Here is a 22,875-nt window from a genome sequence, read left to right on the forward strand (position 1 = left end):
AAATAACAATATGCAATCACATAGATACATATATTTATCGTGTTTGGAAAAGGAACCAGTTTTAGCATGTATTTAAAACCTTAATCTGGGTTGAGTAGCTTAACCATCCTAAAACCACCCAGGGGCTATATGGGTTCAGCTCCCCTTGCTAAAAAGGCCCCAGTATGTATTGGTCGCACGATCAAAGAAAAGAACCCGAGATGACTAGTACATTTCCCAAAATATAAAGTGTGACATCATGTACACTACTACCAAGACCACTCTCATATTGGAAAACATGAGTTTCCAATTTCAGTCCCCTCGGGACCCCCACCTTTCACTACTTTGCTACTCGACCCATTTTAATCCCATATTAAACCATTTACACATTCAAACCATTTACCAAGGAGTCTTTTGTTTAGGCATTAACCATTGGAATCGTACTCAAAGCCAAGTCAAATGACTAAGTTTCAGATTTGGTAAAGGATCAACCTAACGACCCATCACCAAACCATACGACCCATACCCACTAAGTCGTAACCGCAACAGAAAATTATCCATCACACTGGATACCTTATAAGTTAGATCACCTGACTCATACCCATACCATACAACTCATATGGCCAAAACCCAGGGTGTTTTAATTCTTCCTCGCTTGGATCATTTGTCCCCAAATAATAGAACAAGGCAATACAAGTATGATCTGGACCCCACACGCCTCTACTCTTACCTTCAACAAAGTTAGAAAACTAAGATACCAAGGAAATCAATCTTTTCTTTAACAAAGTTTGAAAAAAAAGACGATAAGATCAACACATACCTTATGCGTGTATTTCTGGAGCAGAAAATAAGAATGGATACTTAGACTTCATGTCCTCTTCCGCTTCCCTTGTAGCTTCTTCCACCTTGTGGTTTTTCCATAGAACCTTTACTGAAGCTACGTCTTTGGTCCGCAACTGACGAATATGCCATCTAAAATCTCCATAAGGACCTCTTCATAAGATAGAGAATCCAAAATACCAATATCATAGATTGGTTCAATTTATGATGGATCACACACACACTTTCTCAACATGAAAACATGGAAAATTGAGTGAATGGAGCTCAAACTAGAAGGCAACTCCAATTCATACATAACATTTCCAACTCTTCTCAAAACCAAGTATGAACCAACATACTGGGGACTGAACTTCCCCCTCTTCCCAAATTGCATAACTTCATTCATGGGAGACACCTTTAAGAACACTCTATCTCTTACCTCAAACTCTAACTTCCTATGTCGCACATCCGTATAGGACTTTTGGTGGCTCTAAGCACATCCCGAATCACCTTCACCCTCTCCATAGCTTGGTGAACCAAATCTGGGCCAAATATCTCCACCTTATCAACCTCGAACCACCCAATAAGAGATCTACATCTCCTATCATACAACGCTATGAATGGAGCCATCCCAATGCTAGAGTGGTAGCTATTGTTGTATGCAAACTCTGTAAAAGGCAAATACTCAACCCAACTACCACCATAGTCAATCACACAAGCACGAGGCATATCCTCCAATGCTTGAATGGTCATTTCATCTTACCCATCCGACTACGGGTGGAAAGTAGTACTCAGACTCACCTTAATCCCCAACTCTTTCTAAAATGACAACCAAAAGTGAGATAAAAACTGTGTACCACAATCCAAGATGATAGAAACAGGTAGCCCATGCAACTTCACAATCTCTTGGAGGTATAACCTCGCATAATTCTCTGCCGAAAAATTTGTCTGCACCGATAAGAAGTAAGCTGACTTTGTTATCCTAACCACGATGACCCAAATTAAATCGAATTGATTTCGAGATCGAGGAAGATTGGTAATAAAATCCATGTTGATCACTTCCCACTTCCACTCTAGCAACTCAATTTCTTAATACAACCCTCCAGGCCTCATGTGCTCAATTTTTACTTATTAGCACACCATGCACTTATCCAACAAACTAGACACATCTTGCTTTATATTATTCAACCAATACATCTCCTTAAGGTCATGATACATTTTTTTCAAACCAGGACGACCAACATATCATGACTCATGCGCCACATCCAATATCCTCTTTTGTAAGCTATTAACATCGAGAACACATAATCTCTCTTGGTACCATAAGGTACCATCACTACTAAGCTCAAAGACCATCACTCAACCTACATCACCCTTGATTTAAGCACCAAGAGATGACTGCTCCATCTCCTCTACAAATATACCACCATCCTCAGAGTCCAAGAGACGACTCTAAGGTTAGCCAAATGGTGAATACACTTTACCAACCCCCTCTTTTCCTTATCTACATGAGCCAGACTCCTCATGGATAACCTTCCAGGAGCATCAAAAACCACATTAGCTTTATCGGGATGGTAGTGAAGACTCATGTCATAGTCCTTAAGCAATTCAAACCATCTTTTTTTCTTGAGGTTAAGATCTTTCTAAGTAAACACATACAGCTGGCTCTTATAATCAGAAAAGATATCCACATGCACACCACAAAGATAATAATGCCAGATTGTCAACGCGAATACCACAGCCAACAATTCTAAGTCATGGGTTGGATAATTCTTCTCATATACCTTCAACTGCCCAGAGACATAAGCTATCACCTTGCATACTGCATCAAGACGTAACCAAGCCCCACATAGGATGCATTACAATATACCACAAATCCATCTGTTCTTTTGGGCAGGGTCAAGACCAGAGCCAAAGTTAGCTTATCCTTCAGCTTTTTATAACTACCCTCACAAGCATCCGACCACAAGAACTTTACCTTTTTCTGAGTCAACTTAATCAACGGGGAAGCTATAGAAGAAAACTATCCACAAACCTCCTGTAGTAACCAGCTAAACCCAAGAAGCTCTAAATATTGATTGGAGTCGTGGGTCTAGGTCACCTCTTAACCACTGTAACTTTCTGTGGATCCACCATGATCTCTTCACTCGAGATGACATGATCTAAAAAGTGACATCATTTAATCAGAATTCACACTTTGAGAACTTGGCATACAACTACTACTCTTTCAGGGTCTGCAATACTATACAGAGTTGAATAGCATGATTTACCTCACTCTTTGAGTACACCAAAATATTCTTTATGAACATAATGATGAACAAATCTAAAAACTGATGGAAGACTTTGTTCATCAACTCCATGAATGTTGTCGGGGTATTGGTCAACCAAAAGACATAACCAGAAACTCAAAATACTTATACTGGGTACGATAAGAAGTTTTAGGGATATCCCCCTCCATAATCTTCAACTGATGATAACCGAATCAAAGATCAAACTTGGAGAAAAACTTAGCACCCTGCAGCTGATCAAGCAAATATTCTATCCATGGAAGAGGGTACTTATTCTTTATCGTCACCTTATTCAACTACCGGTAATCAATGCACATCGAAGGGAACTATCCTTCTTACACATGAATAACATCGATGCACCCCACAGGGACATACTAGGATGGATAAAACCCTTGTATAAAATATCCTTGAGTTGCTCCTTAAGCTCTTTCAACTCAGTTGGAGCCATTCTAAATGGGGGAATAGAAATTGGACAAATGTTCGAAACTAGATCAATCCCAAACTCAATCTCCCTATCAGGAGGAACAAAAGTAATATCATCAGGTAAGACCTCAGGAAATTCATTCACTACTAGGATGGAATGCAAAGAAGGACCCTCTGAGTTAGAAACTTTATCTCGGACCAGATAATAGAGATACCCCTTAAAGATCAATCTCGAGCTCTAAGATATAATATAAAATTCCACTTAGGAGCTAGGGAACCACCCTTCAATTTAATAATTGGCTCATTAAGAAATTTAAAGACAACCTTACGATTTCGACAGTCTAAAGAAACATAGCACAACTGTAGCCAATCCATCCTTAATATGATATCAAAATCAATCATGTCTAATTCAAATAGATCCACCAGAGTCTCTTGACCACCTACAGATACCACACAACCTCTACAGACTTTTTTAGCCACTACAGAGTCACCCACCAAGGTAGAAATAGAAAAAACGATCTGAAATACACTCGGGACTAAAACCAAAATATACAACCATAAATAGGGTCACATAAAAAAGAGTAGACCCTGAATTAAGTAAACTATACACATCACGGGTAAAAATTTTCAACATACCAGTCACGATATCAGGTGATGCCTCAAACTCTTGACAAGTGGTGAAATATTATAGATAGGATTTTCCAGTGCCGAAACTAGATAGTGCACCCTTTGGTTCAAGATCTGAAGAGGAGGCAATAGAAACCTTGTTTGCCCCAAAAGCAACCTTACCAACGGGATAGTTTCTATGCATATGCTCTACCTGACCGTAATTAAAGCACTTATCCTTTCCCTCATCACAGTAACCCTAATACAATCAACCATAAAATCTATAGAGAGGATATGATGGGGATGACTGGGCCCCATAAGCCTGAGATTAGGCATCCTATTCCATATAGTTGTCGTCACTCTAAAAATGTTAGTCACCCAATGGCTTTAGATATGTAGCACTAGCCGTCGAGTATGACCCAGAATTGCCCCACTTCTTCTTGGGCCATTTCGACCATCCCTGTCACTCTGTTGTTGGCCACCACCCTACTCAGAAAATTTGAACTTCTTTTTCTGCCTCTCCCCAATCTCTACCTACTTCTTCTTGTCTTCCTCTACCTATTATATGTACACAACCAACCTAGAAATATCTATGTCCTTGTTCAATTAGGCAACTTAACTCTTTAGAATCAAGTCTTGAGACAACTTGAAAGCAAATATTTTCTTTCTAGCCCTCATGGTAAAAACCAACTCCAGAGCATATCGAGATAGCTACTAAAACTTCAAGGCATACTCCTTGATTGATATCTTTCCTTGCTTCAGATTAACAAACTCTTCCCCCTTCCCTTTTCTCAACTCCTGAGGAAAGAAGCGGTCTAGAAAAGAACTAAAAAATTATCCCACAGGGTTGACTCAGCATCGTCACCCCTAGTCTATTACCATTTCTCATACCATTGGTATGCTACCTCTTTCATTTGATAGGAAGTAAACTACACACCCTCCATGTTAGTGGCATGTATAATACAAAAGATCTTTTCCATCTCATCCATAAAATCTTGAAGATTCTCCTCAACCTTAATACCAGTGAACACAGGAGGGTTCAACATTATAAACTGGTCAACCCTTGTGGCCTCATAAGATGGAGTAGAAGAAGTACCATGCTCAGTGTAAGAAGTTACCAACTGCGCCAACATATGGAAGACTGACTAAACTTCACATTCATCACATCAACCTGAGGATCTCAAGAAGGACTAGGGAGAACTGGTGGAACTTCAGGAGGACAATCAGGAACTAGATCCCTAGACCAAGTCTAGACCCCAAAACTAGGATGGGTCCTATCAACACTATCCTCGGGTGGGACAGAGGAGTTTTCGTGATCTTCAGATCGTCGAAGAGGCATGATTTGAAAAATGAAAAAACAAGAATTAGGGAAGAATTTAAGATCATAAACTCTACAACTCAAAATCAGAACACAAGAAAAAAATATTCCTAAATGCCTTGTAGTCTCTCCCTTATGAGTATGGCGCGCTGCACCCCCTTAAAAGAGACTCTACTTGAGTCAGCTTTGTCGGAAACCCAATTAACCATGAACCTAGAGCTCTGATACCAATCTTACATGATCTGAACCAGGGACTAGTCGTGTCGGGCATATCAAGTCTAATAAGGACCAGAGACCACCCCCAATACCCACCCGTAACTGTGTTGCACCCTATGTCCGATGAATTTTGAACATATAATAAGATAAGACAATAATATTTCAAAGATATAAAGTAAAGTCTATAATCATAATCCAACAACCTCAATCAAATATCCAACAGGTGCCAACCTCAATGTCAATACCAATACCAAGGATGATACCAATATCGACACTGCTCATGCCCATAATTGTCTGATAAAGCCTCTATCCAGAATTAATAACATTCAATTGGGACATGCCCCCGACCATATCCAAAACCAAACTAAAGAAACAACAGAGATAAAAGAAGTCCATAGCATGAAATAGAGTCTTCCAGAGTATGGAAGCTCACCACTTCAGTCTGACTCAAAGTTGTCCCCAAATCTAAGTCACTAAGCAGGAGGAATGGTAGTATGGTCGGTTTTTGTATCACGTGGGAATTCAGCATCTGAAGATGGTTAGCGAACAGCGTTTGAAGACAGTTAGCTGAGTTAACACTAGCATGTACTTAGGGATAAGATAAAATAATTATAATAATTCAAAACCAAAGTAAATAACCATATACAATCACATAGATACATATATTTATCGTGTCGAGAAAATAAATCAGATTTATCATGTATTTAAAACCTTAACTTGGGCTGAGTAGCTTGACTATCCTAAAACCACCCACGGCCTATATGGGTTCAGCTCCCCCTATTAAAAAGACCGTAGTGCGTGTTAGCCGCACGACCGGAGAAAAGAACCTGAGATGACAGTACATCTCCCAAAATATAAAGTGTGACACCATGCACACGATCACATAAACCACCCTCACATCGGCAAACATGAGTTTTCAGTGTCAGTCCCGCCAGGACCCCCACCTTCTACGGCTTTACTTCTCGACCCTCTTAAGTCCATATTAAAACCATTTACATATTTCAACCATTTACCAAGGAGTCTTTTGTTTAGGCATTAACCGTTGGTATCTTCATACCAAAATTAGAGCTTGCAAATCTATCCTTTTATGCCATACCAAAACCATTAAACCAAATAGACTCTAAAATTTCTAGTTAAACCAAAACCATGGCCATCAAGACCTTTCCAAACCATTTAAAACCAACCAAACCAAATTAAGTTCCATTACCATTTATGTAATGCAAAGATATCAAGAGTAGTCAAACAAGGTGACAAAATCATTCTCATTGGCATTTTAACAAATATGTTGGGGACATATAAGTTTCAAAAGTAAAACCAAGTATCAATTGACCATTCTCATGCAACCACATTTTCAAATCAGGATTATAACATGAAAATCATAAGTAAAGCATGGGAAAACATTATCCAACCATAAACAACTAAAAACCCCAACATCTATTTCAAAACCAAAACAAATCCACATTAATACCATGAAAATCATATATTAAAATATGCTTTTAGTTGAACTAACAATGAGGGGGGAGTAACATGCCTTAGAAACCAAGGAAGATAGAGAGATTCACCCTTGAAAGCCCCTAATTGATTACCTTTTAGAAACCCTATCTTTTTCTTGAACCAAGAGCTTGAGAGAGATTTTTAAGAGATTTAAGAGTGTTTGAATGAGAATAATAAGTTAATGTAGCCCTAGAGGTATTTTATGTCATGGGGTTAGAAGGAGTTAAGAGGAAAAATGTCCAGAATACCCCCAACTTAAAATTATAGAAAACTCGCTAGTGGGTAAGATTGGACCCTCCAACTCGTCACCACCACATACGATTGGTACCCTCAAGTCGTCACTAGGTCAGAAAGTTGGACACCACATTCTGTCCAACATATGACTCCCTTGCTCAACCCGTCACTATACCATACGACTAGTACCATCTAGTCGTACCCTAAGCAGAACATCAAGGACTAGACACTGGACAACATACGGCTCCATTATACCACCCGTACCTGGCTCCATTATACCACCCGTACCTATCCTCACGGCTCTTAGTGAGCCACTCGTACTCAGAGCCAAGTCAAGTCACTAAGTTTCAGATTAGGTGAAGGATCAATCCAATGACCCGTCACCAAAACATACGGCCCGTACCCATCAAGTCGTAACCACAACAGAAAATTATCCATCACACACTGGACACCTTACGAGTTGGATCACCTGACCCATAACCATATCATAAGACTCGTATGATAAATCGTTACAAGGACAGTGAGCTCAAAGCTCAGGAATTTTCTAAGGCCAAAACATAGGGTGTTTCAGAGTCTTAGGGTGGACGGTGCTCCCAGACGTTACTACAAGACTTCATATACAACTCATTCACCCACTCCACCCATTGCACATCTTTTTAGTAGCCAACTGTCATAGCAGTTTTCCTACAGAAGCAACATTTCACTTAACATAACCTATAACATTTAGACCTCCATACTTTCTTGGCATGCATATTCTTTCCCATGCAACTAAATACACTTTCTTTTGGCTTTCTGTCTTACCCCACAAGTATTCTCTGCACTTCCTATCAATTTCTTTAAGCACATTCTAAGGTAGTATAAAAACTGTCCCACAAAAATTGTATATTGAGAACAACACTGCATTCATAATCTGTAACCGACCAGCATAGGATAATTTTCTTGAGTAATCAGTGCTAATTTTGCTAGTTATCTTCTCAACTTGTTGATGACAGTCCACTCTATTCCATTTCCTTGAAGAGAGTGGCAGACCTAGATATCTCATAGGCAAGGATCCAAGTGAAAAAACAATCTTGTTGAGAATGTTTTGTTTGATATCTTTCTATACCTGCCAAATAGATGTTGGACTTCTCCAAGATTGCCACCACCCCTGTAGCTGCAGTTTAGTGGTTAATAGCTTCCATTATCTTTTAAATATAAACTAAGAAATTACTATATTTTCCCTATGAATATACATTATATGTGAAATAGACTTATAGGTTAATTAGAATTAGTTTGGACCAAGTGACATAGAGAATAGAAATTTTTAGTAATATTTATTTATAATTTAGATAGATACAATAGAGGAGTGAGGTTGGTGACTTTGTGGCTATACATGGCGAGGTGAGGCAGGTTGGAGGGTTAAAAAGAGACAATCAGTGTGTGATGCCATTTCTGAATTTTTATTTTTTTAAAAAAAAAAAAAAAATAAGGAGAGGAAATTACAAAATGAAGAATTGAACCCTCATCAATTAAGTGAACATTCAGATAGATAATCATTTGATTTAAGATTCTCTGAAATTTGCCTTTTTTATTTCTAACGAAAATATCATTTTGTTTATATTTAAAGAAAATATATTTTTTAAATTTTAACCGATCAACATAAAAAATTAGAAAATATTTGTTGGGAATATTTTTCTTCCATACCAAAGACACCGTTAGTGTCAAAAACAGTTTGATTTTATTTATACATTCAAAAAAATTATGTTATAATTATCATTAAAAAATATGTTTGCATAAAATTGACTTAACTGAGGTAAGAAAGTAAGTATTTTTCACTCTTTTAATGGTAAGTAGTAATTAGATCAGATATGATATGAATGAAAGTAACCGGTGCCTACAAAGAGTTACACCATTGTAGTAGTTTAAGTGGAGCAAGCAACAACATATGTTAAGCTAGGTTTCGGTAATCTATTGCTTCAGCATTTAATGCCACGTGTATCTACTAGTCCTACATATCTTTAAAATATTCGTTTCCATATGATCTGTGTACATCAGAATATATTGTTCTATCGATTAATTAATAACAATAATAATAATAAAAACTGTTAAATTTTAGTGAAGTGTTTAGGTTTTAAGAAACAGTAGAGATGAGTGTTAAGCCACTTGCCACCTGCTTTTATGACATTACGTGTAAGACTCAGCATACGTGAGGGATTTAGCCTTAGGATTAGGGTTTTTGTTCGTAGTTAGGCATTAAAGAAAACATTGATATAAATACATAATAAATGTTTTGTGCATAAATTAATGGATAAAAACGAATTAAAAGTACAATCTCACGTAGAGTGACCAAAGACTGTCTTTTCCACAAGAAAGTTGGGTATGAATGTATTATTTGATATGAGTATTATTTGACTCGAAGGAAAGGGACTCCAATGACTTGAAAAGTACTTTTTGGCTGGTATTTTGGTAATTAAAGTGACAAGGGAGGATCGTATTATCATTTCACATTTTTTTAATACCCAAATTACCCTCACTAGATTTTGATAAATCATTGTGCCACACACCTAATAATAGGCTGACATAGCTCTTTTCAAGAGTTTTTTTGTCCTCTACTTTCTCCTTCCCGTAAGTCTTTAATGTCAAAAATACTTTTGCTTGGCCAAAAAAAAAAAATTAAATACAACTTGAGAAGTAAACATAGCCCTTAACCTATTTTCACTTTTTCCATCTTTTTATTTCACATTTTCTCTTTTCAGGAATGATCGAACACAATTGCAATTTCAACTCTAATTTTAACTCTAACATCAGAATTTTTTATTTTCATGGTCAAACACCTACCTATGTTTTCTCTCTTATATAAAGCAATTAAAAATTTGATTTCTACATACTCATTGTGTTTTTAATTAGTTTGTCTAATTGTGATTTGACACGGAATTAAAGAAAAAAAAATTAATCTCGTGGCCTTAAGCTAAAGACAGGTAGAATGTATCAAATTATTTTTTTATTTTATGGTCGTAAACATGCCATATGAAAAATTAAAACTAAATAACTGAAAAAAAAGATAATTTTTAAACAGACTAAAAATAAAAATAAATTAAATAAATTGAAATAGAGTGAGTATTAATTTTGAGTCCGGACTTTGCACGGGCTAAATGATACTAGTATATCTATATATATGAACAATGAAACATAAAGGCAGTTCAATGACTAAAAGAAAAAGGAAAAAACAAAAGTAAAGACTTATCTACATTGATCAAGTGCTTATATTTAAACAATATTAATTTATCTGTCAAAATTAAGCGAAGACAATGAAATGAAAATATATTTAGTCAACTATAGTCAAGTCATAATTATATATTATGTATACACCTAGTTCGTGATACCTTTTTTGTCGTAATTTATGTGACAAAAATACAATTTAGATAATTAATTATTAAAATAATTTAATTCTTATTAATTATTATGATTTATAAAGATAACCAATCATTAAAATAATTTAAATTTATTTAATTATTGCGATTTATAATATTTTTTCTTCTATTCTAATTTAAGTGACACTGATATAATTTCGAGCGTCAACCAAATATTTTATATCTTCAGAAATTTTTAAGTTATTAATTATGTGATCTATAATATTTTTTTTACATAATTTTACGATAAGATATGAATAATTTCTTTCGTTCCAGATTACGTGGCACATATAAAATTTTGACAATCAATTATTATTATTATTATTATTATTATTATTATTATTATATACATATATATATATATATATATATATTATTGAGTTCTTAATTATTATGATTTACAGTACTTTTTATCTAAGTTTTAAATAATATATGTTACTTTATGTCTTCCTCCGTCATATCTCAATTTATGTGTACTAATATAATTTCGACAGTCAATCAAATTTTGTATGTTGACATATCATTTGTGTATATTTTATATTTTTTTAAAATATTTTTAATATTTTAATACTTAAACGATCATAATAATTAATTAGGGGCGATATAGTAAAATAACGATTGAAGCGGCGAAACAGACATGTCTTAAATGACTTATAAAAACTAATTAGAAGAGATATAGCAAAATTATCATAAAAAACATTTGTGAAAAAAATTTAAGTGGATCTCATATAAGACGTCAAGTTAATTTAAATATCAAGAGTTAATTTATCATTTTATTTCTATTTTATATTTTCTATTAAATATGAGTATTAAATTTTAATATTTAGATGACTTTTATAATTAATTAGGGATGATATAGTAAAATTACGGTTAAAGAAGCTCAAGCAGATATGTCATAAATATCTATTTTATTTTTTATTAAACATTATTAATTTTCTAATACATGACTTATAATAATTAATTAAGAATGTATATAGCAAAATTATGATTGAAACAACTAAAGCAGACAAAACAAACAGACATGTCGACCTGTTGCCTGAGTTAACTCTCTCTTATTATATATAGTAATATATAACGGAGGGAGGAAGTAATGTAATAATGTGGAGCATTATGATTATTTATATAGTTAATTTGGTGTAGATTCATATTTTAAAAGATCCACAACTAAATTAAGTCTCGCAAATTAATAAAGATAAATTGAGTCTCAAATTATTACGACTTTAGTTATCACAATAGTTAACTTTTAATTGAGAATATTGGTTCAATCTATGTTAGAGTTAAATTGGGTTTCAATTTATCATGACTATAGTCAACATAATTAGTTGACTTCTAATTGGGATATACTGATTCAATATAGGATCGAATTAAGCCTCAATTTGTCACGATTATAGTCAACATAAATAAATGACTTATAACTGACGAATGTTGATTCAATCTATATTATATTTAAATTAAGTCTCAATTTGTCATGAGTAAAGTTAACATAAATATTTGACTTCTCTTTGAAAAATATTGATGCAATTTATATTAGACTAGACATCGAAAGACCCGTGCTAGCACAGACCCAATATATATTTTTTTTAATCTCAATTTATGTGACACAAATTAATTTAAATAATCAATCATTAATTTAAATTTTTAATTATTGTGATGTATAATATTTTTTCTTCCATTTCAATTTAAGTGACACTGATATAAGTTTTAGAGTCAATCGAATATTTAATATTTTTTATGTGATTTATAGTGCTTTTAGCATAATTTTTCAATAAGATATCAATACTCTCATCGTCCCAGTTTATGTGTCTTCTTATTTTAAAATAATATATGTTACTTTATGTCTTCCTCTGTTCTATCGTAATTTTTGTGGCACTAATATAATTTCAATAGTCAACCAAATAATTTATATTGACGTATCATTTTGAGTGTATTTTATATTTTTTATGAAATATTTTTATTTTTTTAATTCTTAGATGACCATAAAAATTAATTAGGTGTGATATAATAAAATCACGATTGAAACATCGAAGTAGACATGTCATAAATGATTTATAACAACTAATTAGAAGTGGTATAACAAAATTACTATAAAAATATTTGTGAATTTTTTTTAAATGAGTCTCATGTAAGACATCAAGTTAATTTAAAACGTCAAAAGTTAATTTATCATTTTGTGTCTAATTTCTCTTTTTTATTAATTTTTTTTAATACTTAGATGACTTATAATAATTAATTAAGGTGATATAGTAAAATTACAATTGAAACAGTTGAAGAAGGTATCACAAAACATCAATAGTTAATATATTATTTTATTTCTATTTTACCTTTTTATTAGATATAATTATTTTTTAATACTTAAATGACTTATACTAATTAATTGAGAATGATATAGTAAAATTACGATTGAAGCAACTGAAGCAGACATGTTGAAGACATGCTTGCTTATTTTCCTTTATTAGTAGTAACATTAAATTAAGTCTCAATTTGTCACCACTATAATCAATGTAAATGTTTGACTTTTACTTGGAAAATATTGATTCGATCTATGTTACGATTAAATTGAGTTTCAATTTATCACGGCTATAAACATAAATGTTTGACTTCTAATTGAAAAATATTAGTCCAATCAATATTAGGATTGGATTGTATCTTAATTTGTCTTGATCGACTATAGTCAACATAAATGTTGACTTTTAATTGGGAAATGTTGATTGAATCTATGTTATGATTAAATTAAATTTCAATTTGTCGTGATTATAGTCAACCTAAATGGTTTACTTCTACTTGAAAAATATTGATTCAATCTCTATTAGAATCAAATCGAGTCTCAATATATCACCACTATAGCCAAAATAAAAGATTAACTTCTGAATGGGAAATATTGATTCAATCTAAGTTAGGATTGAATCATGTGTCAATTTGTTACTATAGTCAACATGAATAATCGACTTCTATTTGAAAAATGTTGATTCAGTATATACTAGGATTAAATTGAGTCTCAATTTGTGAATTTTATGACTCGCCAACATAAGTGATGACTTCTAGTAACTCAATTTCACTTCTAAATTTAATTTTAATAAGATGGAATAATAATTGTTTTGCCCCTTTTCGATTCGAAGGGTTTGGAAAACATTATTTTTACTTTTTAAACTGTTCCAAAACTTTAAAGAAAATTTAAAACAATTTAAGAAATTACATAGTCGCCACTTGATTTTTGAGAAAACATCAAGAAAAATTAAAAATATTACTTAAAAGATTCAAAACAGAAAAAATCTTGTAAGTTTAGAAATTTTGAGTAAGCGGTTCTTATTAATACTCTTGGAAGGTACCAAGAGTATCCGCTAACTTGCGGTTATCTGGACTATTTGAAAATTACTTTTTTGACTAACTTTAAAAAGAAAAATTGATTTTTTGAAAAGAAAATGATTAAGGAAAATTGTCTTCAAGATTTATGCAAAACAAATTTTGACGACTTAGCGAAAATTTTAACTAGGTCTAAGAAAACTAAGAACAATTAGCATATAAAGGGGAAAGGAGGAAATTAAAGGACTTAGGCCATTAGGCCTAAATCATAAACCCTGTCCTATGCTAATTTGAGTTTTTGACCCATGTGCACCTGTCCTAATCTAAATACTTGGGATTTTGGCCCATAACCTGTTCTAAGCTAGTTTTCGGACCTTTGAGACTCAAAATCCGCTTCACATGTATTAAATTACAACTTTGACTTCGAGGCCCAAATGAATGAATAAATAAATGACTAAATGAATAAATAAAAATAAGGCAATAATAAAAATCGAGAATTTTCCAATCTCTTAGTAACCTCATTAATGGGTTTTCACCCATTTTCTTTCTTCTTTCATCTTCTTGCACCCGCACGCTAGTAATCGACTTTGAGTTTAAAACTTCGGACTTGACTCAGAGAGAGGGGCCTCATTAGCCCATTACGAAATGCAAGAGGAAAGGAGTTTATTTTGACTCCACAATAAATTCATGCAAAGGAAAAGATAAAAAAAAAGATTAATATGTGTTCGAAAATTCTACACTTAATAGATAAATGATGAGATGAAAAAGTAGCAATCTCAAGCATAAAGAAATAGTAAGTTATGATATCAAAGCAAACTAAATTATCCAACAAAAATGAAATTAAACCATCTCCTGAATAATCTTACAAAAAATTAAATCTAGCACAATATAATTAACTAGCCCTTGAAAAGAAGACATGAATCCACAAGCATAGTTGCTTAAAATTTAGACGAATAGATTAATACATATTTGGTCATATCTATTACTTAGAAGAAAAAAAAATTACTATAGCATGTGAATAACAATGGTATTTCTAAACACTTTAAGAAGTAAATCAATAAGCGAAGTGAAGCAAATAACATATATTAAGCATATTTGAGAAATGATATTCGAAGACAAGATAGGAGAAATAGTTCGTAAAAGATTAATTCTAAGAAAAAGTATTCAATTATATCAACATCTATTTTAGTTCTACATCATTTCAACAAAACCTGTAACCCTAACAACTTTTCAATCTAAACAAGAGAAAATCAAATACAATTTTGAACACGACAATGAGTAACTCACAATTTCAAATTGAGAAACAATTTCACAGACCCTTAACAATAGTAAACATTCCTTTTCGACATAAAGGAAATAACTTTACATACTAAAAGCAAAAATATCCATAGCATGAACATGCATTTTAAGTAAAGATCAAAACTTTATCCATAATAATCTAAGAATAAAGTCAAAAGGCGAAACAATCAATATTAACTATTCTTTTTAACCTAAAGGAAACAACTTTACATGCTAAAAATAAACATATCTGCCGACAATGAATTTAAACAAAGTATGAGTACATATTTTAAGCAAAGATAAAAACTTTACCTATAATAATTAAAGAATAAAGCCAAAAGGCAAAACAATCAATATTAACTATTTTTTTCAGCATAAAGGAAACAACTTTACATGCTAAAAGCAAACATATATGACAACAATGAATTTAAACAAAGCATGACTACATAATTTAAGCAAAGATCAAAACTTTATCCATAATAATCAAAGAATAAAGCCAAAAAATACGTTCAACTATTCCTAGCTCGTTTTATACTATGAATATGAAAATAGGCCTAATATTGATACCATAACGTCCTATGTCCTTCAAGGCCATCTACGGTAAACAATTTCAGCAAATAAAACTACAACTACAAACTACGAAGAAGAAAAAGATGAAGAAGAAAACGATAATAAAACTAAAAAATTACAACTACGAACTACGAAGAAGAAAAAGATGAAAAAGAAAATGATAATAAAACTAAAAAGGGGGGAAGGTGTGTTTACCATTTTTGGGACAGCAAAACGGAACTACAAGCTTTTTTCGGAGTCTTGATCACCACCGAAAAGTGTTCAACTCGAGAACTTCAATTAGCCCGCGAATTTCACAAAAAAGGAAAATTTTTACTTAAAAAAAAACTTCTTTGCTCAAAGCTTTTTTCTCCAACCTTAGACTTTTAGACTTTGAAACTTCTCTTTCTACCAAAATAGTGGTAGTATTTATAGGAGATGATGGTGATTTAATTCTCTTTATCCACCAATGTGGGAGAAAAGTATTTATAGGAAAGAATGTGTATTCGATTCTTTTCATCCACCAATGTGGGAGAAAGAATTTAAGAGTGTTTTTAAAATTTTAAAATTGAAGATAAGATGAGGTTAGGGCTGCTTATCGGTTGGATAATTATACTTAGCGGTTCAACTTATTGGTTATCGGTTTTTAAATATACTAATCTGCTAGCCACCCAATAAGATAACGGTTGGTTCGGTATCAGATTAGCAATTAATGGACGGTTATCAGATGATGTAACAGATAAATTTAAGAGAGAATGAAATATCGAGAGATTATTGATAGTTCCTTCGTTTCTTCACCAACTAAGTTGTTTGTATACTATGATTGATCTATTTATCAATCTTTTAGGCTTCTTGAGTTTTGTTCGTATAGTTATTGAATAGGTTAAAACATCAAATCAAATAAGTTTTTTTTTCTAGACCTAAAATATATGTAGAAACATTTTTAATTACTGGATTGACAGAAAAAATTAAAACTTTAATATTATTTGAATTTTTATGTTTTATATCAAACTTTGTGAAGAACAAATTTGGGTTGTTTCATTTTTATTGCGGTCTTTTGTATTGTCACGAATAATTTATGTTTTGGTTTAAGAATTAATTTCAAATTTTCTTTATGGTTAGATTTCACAAGAAGTGACATGTTATTTTCTAAATTAAGGAGTGAATAGAATAATAAATGGAGTTTTATATGTTGGATTGACAAAAGATACTTATATATCTAAGGGTAAAAATATAATTATAATAATTCTTAATGGGTTAACGGTTTACTCGATAAGAAAATTGAGTAATCCTTCTCTGCATCAATAAGACATTAATTATAAAATTTTGATCCATTCTTTAATCATTAATCCGATAATCCATTACCAATTAGCCAATAAACTAATTTTGCAGTTGGGTTAATGGTTACGGTTCGATTTTGAACAACCCTAGATAAGGTGGAAGATAAGGTGGAAGATAAGGTGGGAGGAAATTGTACAATGTAGTTTTCTTTTTTGAATGAGAAAATACATAATTACACCACTGATGTTGTCTGAGATTTTCAGAAAGACACTTAAACTTTTAATACCACCTATTACCCCAGATTCTTATTTAATCCCTTATAAATACACTATTTTGACTTATCTTTTGTCTCTGTGTGAAGTCACGCATGCCAGACGCGTGAATAATTAAATGTGATTCAATTACCTAATTAAACTCTGCCACATGTCAATTAAATGTCCAAAAAATGGAATTCTCTTCTTCTTCTCCTCTTTAAAACCACAACCTCCTTCCAGTTGCCATTAACGGCTATTTTGAAGAAAAGTTTTGCCTTTTTTTCTAATCTTTTCTCAACAAAATCAACCTTAAAAGGTAAGATATTTCTATTTATGATGTAATTTCTAAAGAAATTCAGTCCTAAAAACTTTAATTTTGTTTTAATTGTTTTAATTTTTTGGAAATCATGTTAAATTTTGTGTCTAGCTATTTGCTGAAAATAGTTTTACAATGTCAAATGTAATCTTGAATCGAATTTGTAATGACGAGAACGATCCCATGTTGCGTGTAAAAATGCGATGCAAACATGGAGACTTACTGTCAATGCAAACGTCATGGTCGGAGGATAACCCAGCTAGAAGATTTTGGTCTTGTCCACGCTATCGTGTATATCCTATACATGTTTTCTTATTTTTCCTCTTGTTTTTGTTCAATTGATTGGTTTATGCTCCTTTTAGGAGAAATCATGCAACTTCTTTAGATGGAGGGACCCGAAAAAGACTGATTTACGATCGAAGACAGTTATTCTAAAATTGGCGAAGAAAATCAAGGACTTGGAAGAAGCATTGGCATTTTATAAAAGTAATGGCAAATAGGAGGTGAAGAAAGAGAAGAAGAGCAAATGTTGTAATTGGAAGCTCATCGTCATGATTGTCGTAGTGTTTTTTCTATTTTGGACTAGCATTATCAAGAGAACGGATGATAAATGTAGCTATGTGCAATTAAAATTGTCACAATCATTCTCTTATTCTACAAAATAGTGTTCGTCTTTGCTCTTGTTGGAATAGTAGTTGCTTAACAAGATGAAATTTTGATTGGTTATGTAACACTAAGTGTTCGTCTTTTCTCTTTTCGGAATAGCAGTCGCTTAACAAGATGCAATCTATTTTATATCAATATATTGTGTAATACCTTTGCAATCTATTTTGTATCAATATATTGTGATATTGACAACATTTGTGAGCATTCAAAATGTAAAGTGCAGTGAATAGACTAACAAAGCAAGGACTTCATTTAACATATTCATACTCTTGTTTCAATTTGAACAACAAAACTTGTTTTGTTTGGTACATAACAGAACATACCTTAATACCTAAAGGTACCTTACAAAGCAAACTGCCCAAAACATTGTTTGATTGCTACAAAACAAGAACAAAAGCCTATCACCATCAACAAAACATACAAAAAGTAATTGTTTGTGACAATATCAACAATCTCCACCAAAATATACACATCATATCAGCAAGATCTACTTCCATGGCACACGAATCTTCCTAGTTGAAATATTTTTGCCTTGCCTTTTGGCAGCAGCTGCAGACCTCGTTTGAATAACCTTTTCACTCCTCATTTATTCAAGTTTGTTATTGGTAATGGCCGACTTGCCTTTCTATTTGAATCCTTGTCTTGGTGTATAGACAATATCACCAGTCACAACTTCAAACCTCTTTATGCCCTTTTCACCAGTGCTAATGACTCTTCTACTTGGCAATCCAGGCTGTACAAATAAATTACAGAAATTATAAGGCAATCTTCAGAAATTTCAGGTTGCACAAACAAAAATCCTACAAAGTACTTACATTAAGAGAGCTAAATCCATCTTCATCTTGGTATATTTCAATCCCCATCATCCTTGACCTTTTAAAAGGTCTTATATGTCATCCACTATTGTCCTCATGATTTTGCCTTTGAGGGGGCACACCCCTTCCTTTGCCCCTTCCATTGGCAGAACTGGTTTGGCTCTCTTGAGTCATTCCTCTTTGTAATGCCCCGAAAAATGGGTTCCAGAGCGTCACACGGTGCTTGAGGCTAAAAGTAGCCCCAAGCTAACCCTTTGAGCCATTTTCATTCAGTTCAACACAAATCAACGGAGTTTCCATAAATAACCCTCAAATATCAACAGAGTAATCATCATCCAAGAATAAAAGAATTTCAGAAATATAACAAAATATGACTTGTTAGTCAACTCCCAACATCTATACTAGTCTGACAAGCCTCTAAGAAAATCAATAAAACCAGCGATCCATTGAGACATGCCCCAACTGACTCATACTCAGTTATCAAATGTAAACAATTCCGTGAAACCAACATCAGACATCACGTCCTCGGAACATGAGGACTCAGCACAATAGAGGATGTAGAACAGCGTGCCCGAAGAATCACTGTCGAACCTGGAACTGAGCACCTGAACCTACATTCTGAGAAAATGCAGCCCACATTCGAAGATGTGGGTCAGTACCATGGAAAGGAACCGAGTATATGGGGGTGTATGCAGTTGTATAAACATCATCATCATAAATATTTATAAGAAATATGCAGGATGTATAAAAGACTCACATAGCTCGAAGAAATTCATCATAATCATGAGAGGATGAAATAAGTACAATAACACATATGAGTCATCATATAATTTGTCAATCACTTTCAGTTCATCAAGAATATCAATTCTCATAATGTAAATATCATTTAAATCTTTCGAAAGAATAACTTTCACAATTCCACTTTTAAATCACTTCACCATTCACCATAGACACAAGGAAACACACACACACTGGGAGATCCTATAACCAACATAAACCATATGAGCTACATGGAGTCCAACATACAACCCATGTTGGGGAGAGCCGTCCTATCCTTGCCATAGGAGTAGGACTATTGATATCAAATCTACACAAACTAGTGATCACTATATAAATCATCCTCAGGCTCACTCGTACGGAGGCACGTAGTTCTAGGGAAGTAAGGTCGCTTTATACCTCCCACTCAGTGCTAAAAATTTCTCCCGGACTTAGATCAGATAATTTCAAAGACAATCTATAACAAAATAATTTTAGTAATATATAAATATACATCGGGAGCCATCATGCTTCCCATCTATCAAAATCAACCACGTTGTGGATTTCTTTCACACTCGAGTTCAAAACAACTTCATTAAGATCAAAAGGTTAAATCATTCAAAATATCTCAAATATTCAATATCAACGTGCTTATCACACACTTTCTCAAAAAAACACAATTTCCAATTGGGATTCACGACCCAAATATCAAAATCATGATAAATATCGTTCAAGATTCATGCTTTATATCTCCACATATGTAAATTCATCTTTCAAAATCATAAACATTAAGATTTCATAATAATCATCATAAGATATGGGTTCATTCTTCAAATTTGTAAGAATCAAATAAAAATCATGCCTTTGTAAAGAAAATTACTTTTGGGCACAAGAACGAACGAGAGTTCTTGTTGAAAAACCCCACATACTGTGAATAATGAACTTTAGATCGATACTCGCTTTTGAGATGTTAATCGTGTCTTTGAATGATGGTTCTTGGAGTTCTTGAACTAGGATCTTGGAATCTTGAATAAATTTGCAGAATTAATGGTGAACTCTGGAGGTTCTTGAAGTTGGATGTAGGAGATTAGGATTTTCTTTTTGACGGAATTTGATGAAATATAATATATAATGCTTCTAATAGGCTTTAATATAGGGTTTGGCAGATTTTAGGTGAGGGAGAATGACCAAAACGCCCCTAAAAATGAAATAATTCTCAAATCTATCCTTTGGTAGACTGTTTTGATAGTCTGAAGTAGATCAACCATAACGTTTTACTCCGATATCCAAATTGGATAAAACCAATTTCATTAGAAATAGGACTCTCATATCTTTCCGTTGATATATAGTATCTCACCCAAATCATTGTGTACGAGGAGTTATAATCGCTTGAAGTTGACCCAAAAATTCACTTTTGATAGGCTAAAGTAGATCGACCATAACTTTTTGCTCCGATAGACAAATTGGATGAAACTAATTTCATTGGAAAGAGGACTCGCAAAACTTTCCATTGATATATAGTAAATCACCTAGATCATTATGTACAAGGAGTTATGATCATTAAAAGTTGGAGAAAAAATACGCCAGGCCTCAGTACTTTTTCCTGCAAGTTTTACTGTTCACTACTATTCACGATTCGATCGAAATGTTCATAACTCGTCGCTCGGGTGTCCGTTTTGGATGATCCACATATAGTTGGAAAGCTTATTCGATACTCTACGCAATGGAGGGTCATAGTCTAAGACATTCCACACGGAAAATTCATAATTCATTCTAGAAGATAGAACCCAACACGTTTACGCACAAAATTTTAATAAAAATTTTCCCAGGGTATTACATCATCGCCCCCTTGGAAACATTCATCCTCGAATGATGCTAGACATGCCAAGATTAGATAGGGAATAGAGCATACAGCTGAAACCATTCGTTAGACTCATCACCACATTGTTTCTCACTCGGAATGCAACATAGAATGCATAAATTCAAGAAGCTACAGCTGAACACATAATAAATGACAGCTAAACTGCTGCACATTTTATTAAAAGTGCATGATTTAGGAAAGAACGGTACCTTCGTCTTGATTGGAGTTCGCAGAAAATAGGTGCAGGTACTTGGATTGCATATCCGCCTCAGCCTCCCAAGTTGCACCCTCAACAGATTGGTTTCGCCACAACACCTTGACCAAGGGAACTTCTTTGTTCCTTAGTCTTCGGACACTGAAATCAAGAATCTCAACAGGAATCTCATCAAAAGAAAGATTTTCTTGAATGTCAGCATTCACAGAGGAATCCACTATCACAGCATCGTTAATATGCTTGCTAAGCATGGAGACATGGAATATTGGATGAACAGAGGACAACTCGGAAGGCAACTCGAACTCATAAGCTACCTTACCAACACGGCTAAGAATTTTGTAAGGACCAACATAACGGGGACTAAGCTTTCCCTTCTTTCCGAATCTCTTCACCCCCTTCATGGGTGAAATTTTCAGATACACTAGGTCACCAACTTCAAACTCAAGGTCTTTCCTTCTAACATACGCATATGACTTCTGACGACTGCGCAGTTTTCAACCTTTCCCTAATCAACCTAACTTTTTCCATTGCCTCAAATACCGAATTAGGACCACTCACAGCCACTTCACCCACCTCGAACCAACCTATGGGTGATCTACACTTCCTCCCATATAAGGCTTCAAACGAAGCCATGCCAATACTAGAGTAGAAACTGTTATTATAAGCAAACTCTATCAACGGTAAGTGATCATCCCAACTTTCCTAAAAGTCAAGTGCACAAGCTCTCAACATATCCTCTAAGGTATGGATGGTCCGCTTAGCCTTACCATCGGTCTGCGGATGAAAAGCAGAGCTCAAAAGCACTTGGGTACCAAGACC

This window comes from Capsicum annuum, chromosome 12 (assembly GCF_002878395.1).
Source record: "Capsicum annuum cultivar UCD-10X-F1 chromosome 12, UCD10Xv1.1, whole genome shotgun sequence".
Classification (NCBI taxonomy): Eukaryota; Viridiplantae; Streptophyta; class Magnoliopsida; order Solanales; family Solanaceae; genus Capsicum; species Capsicum annuum.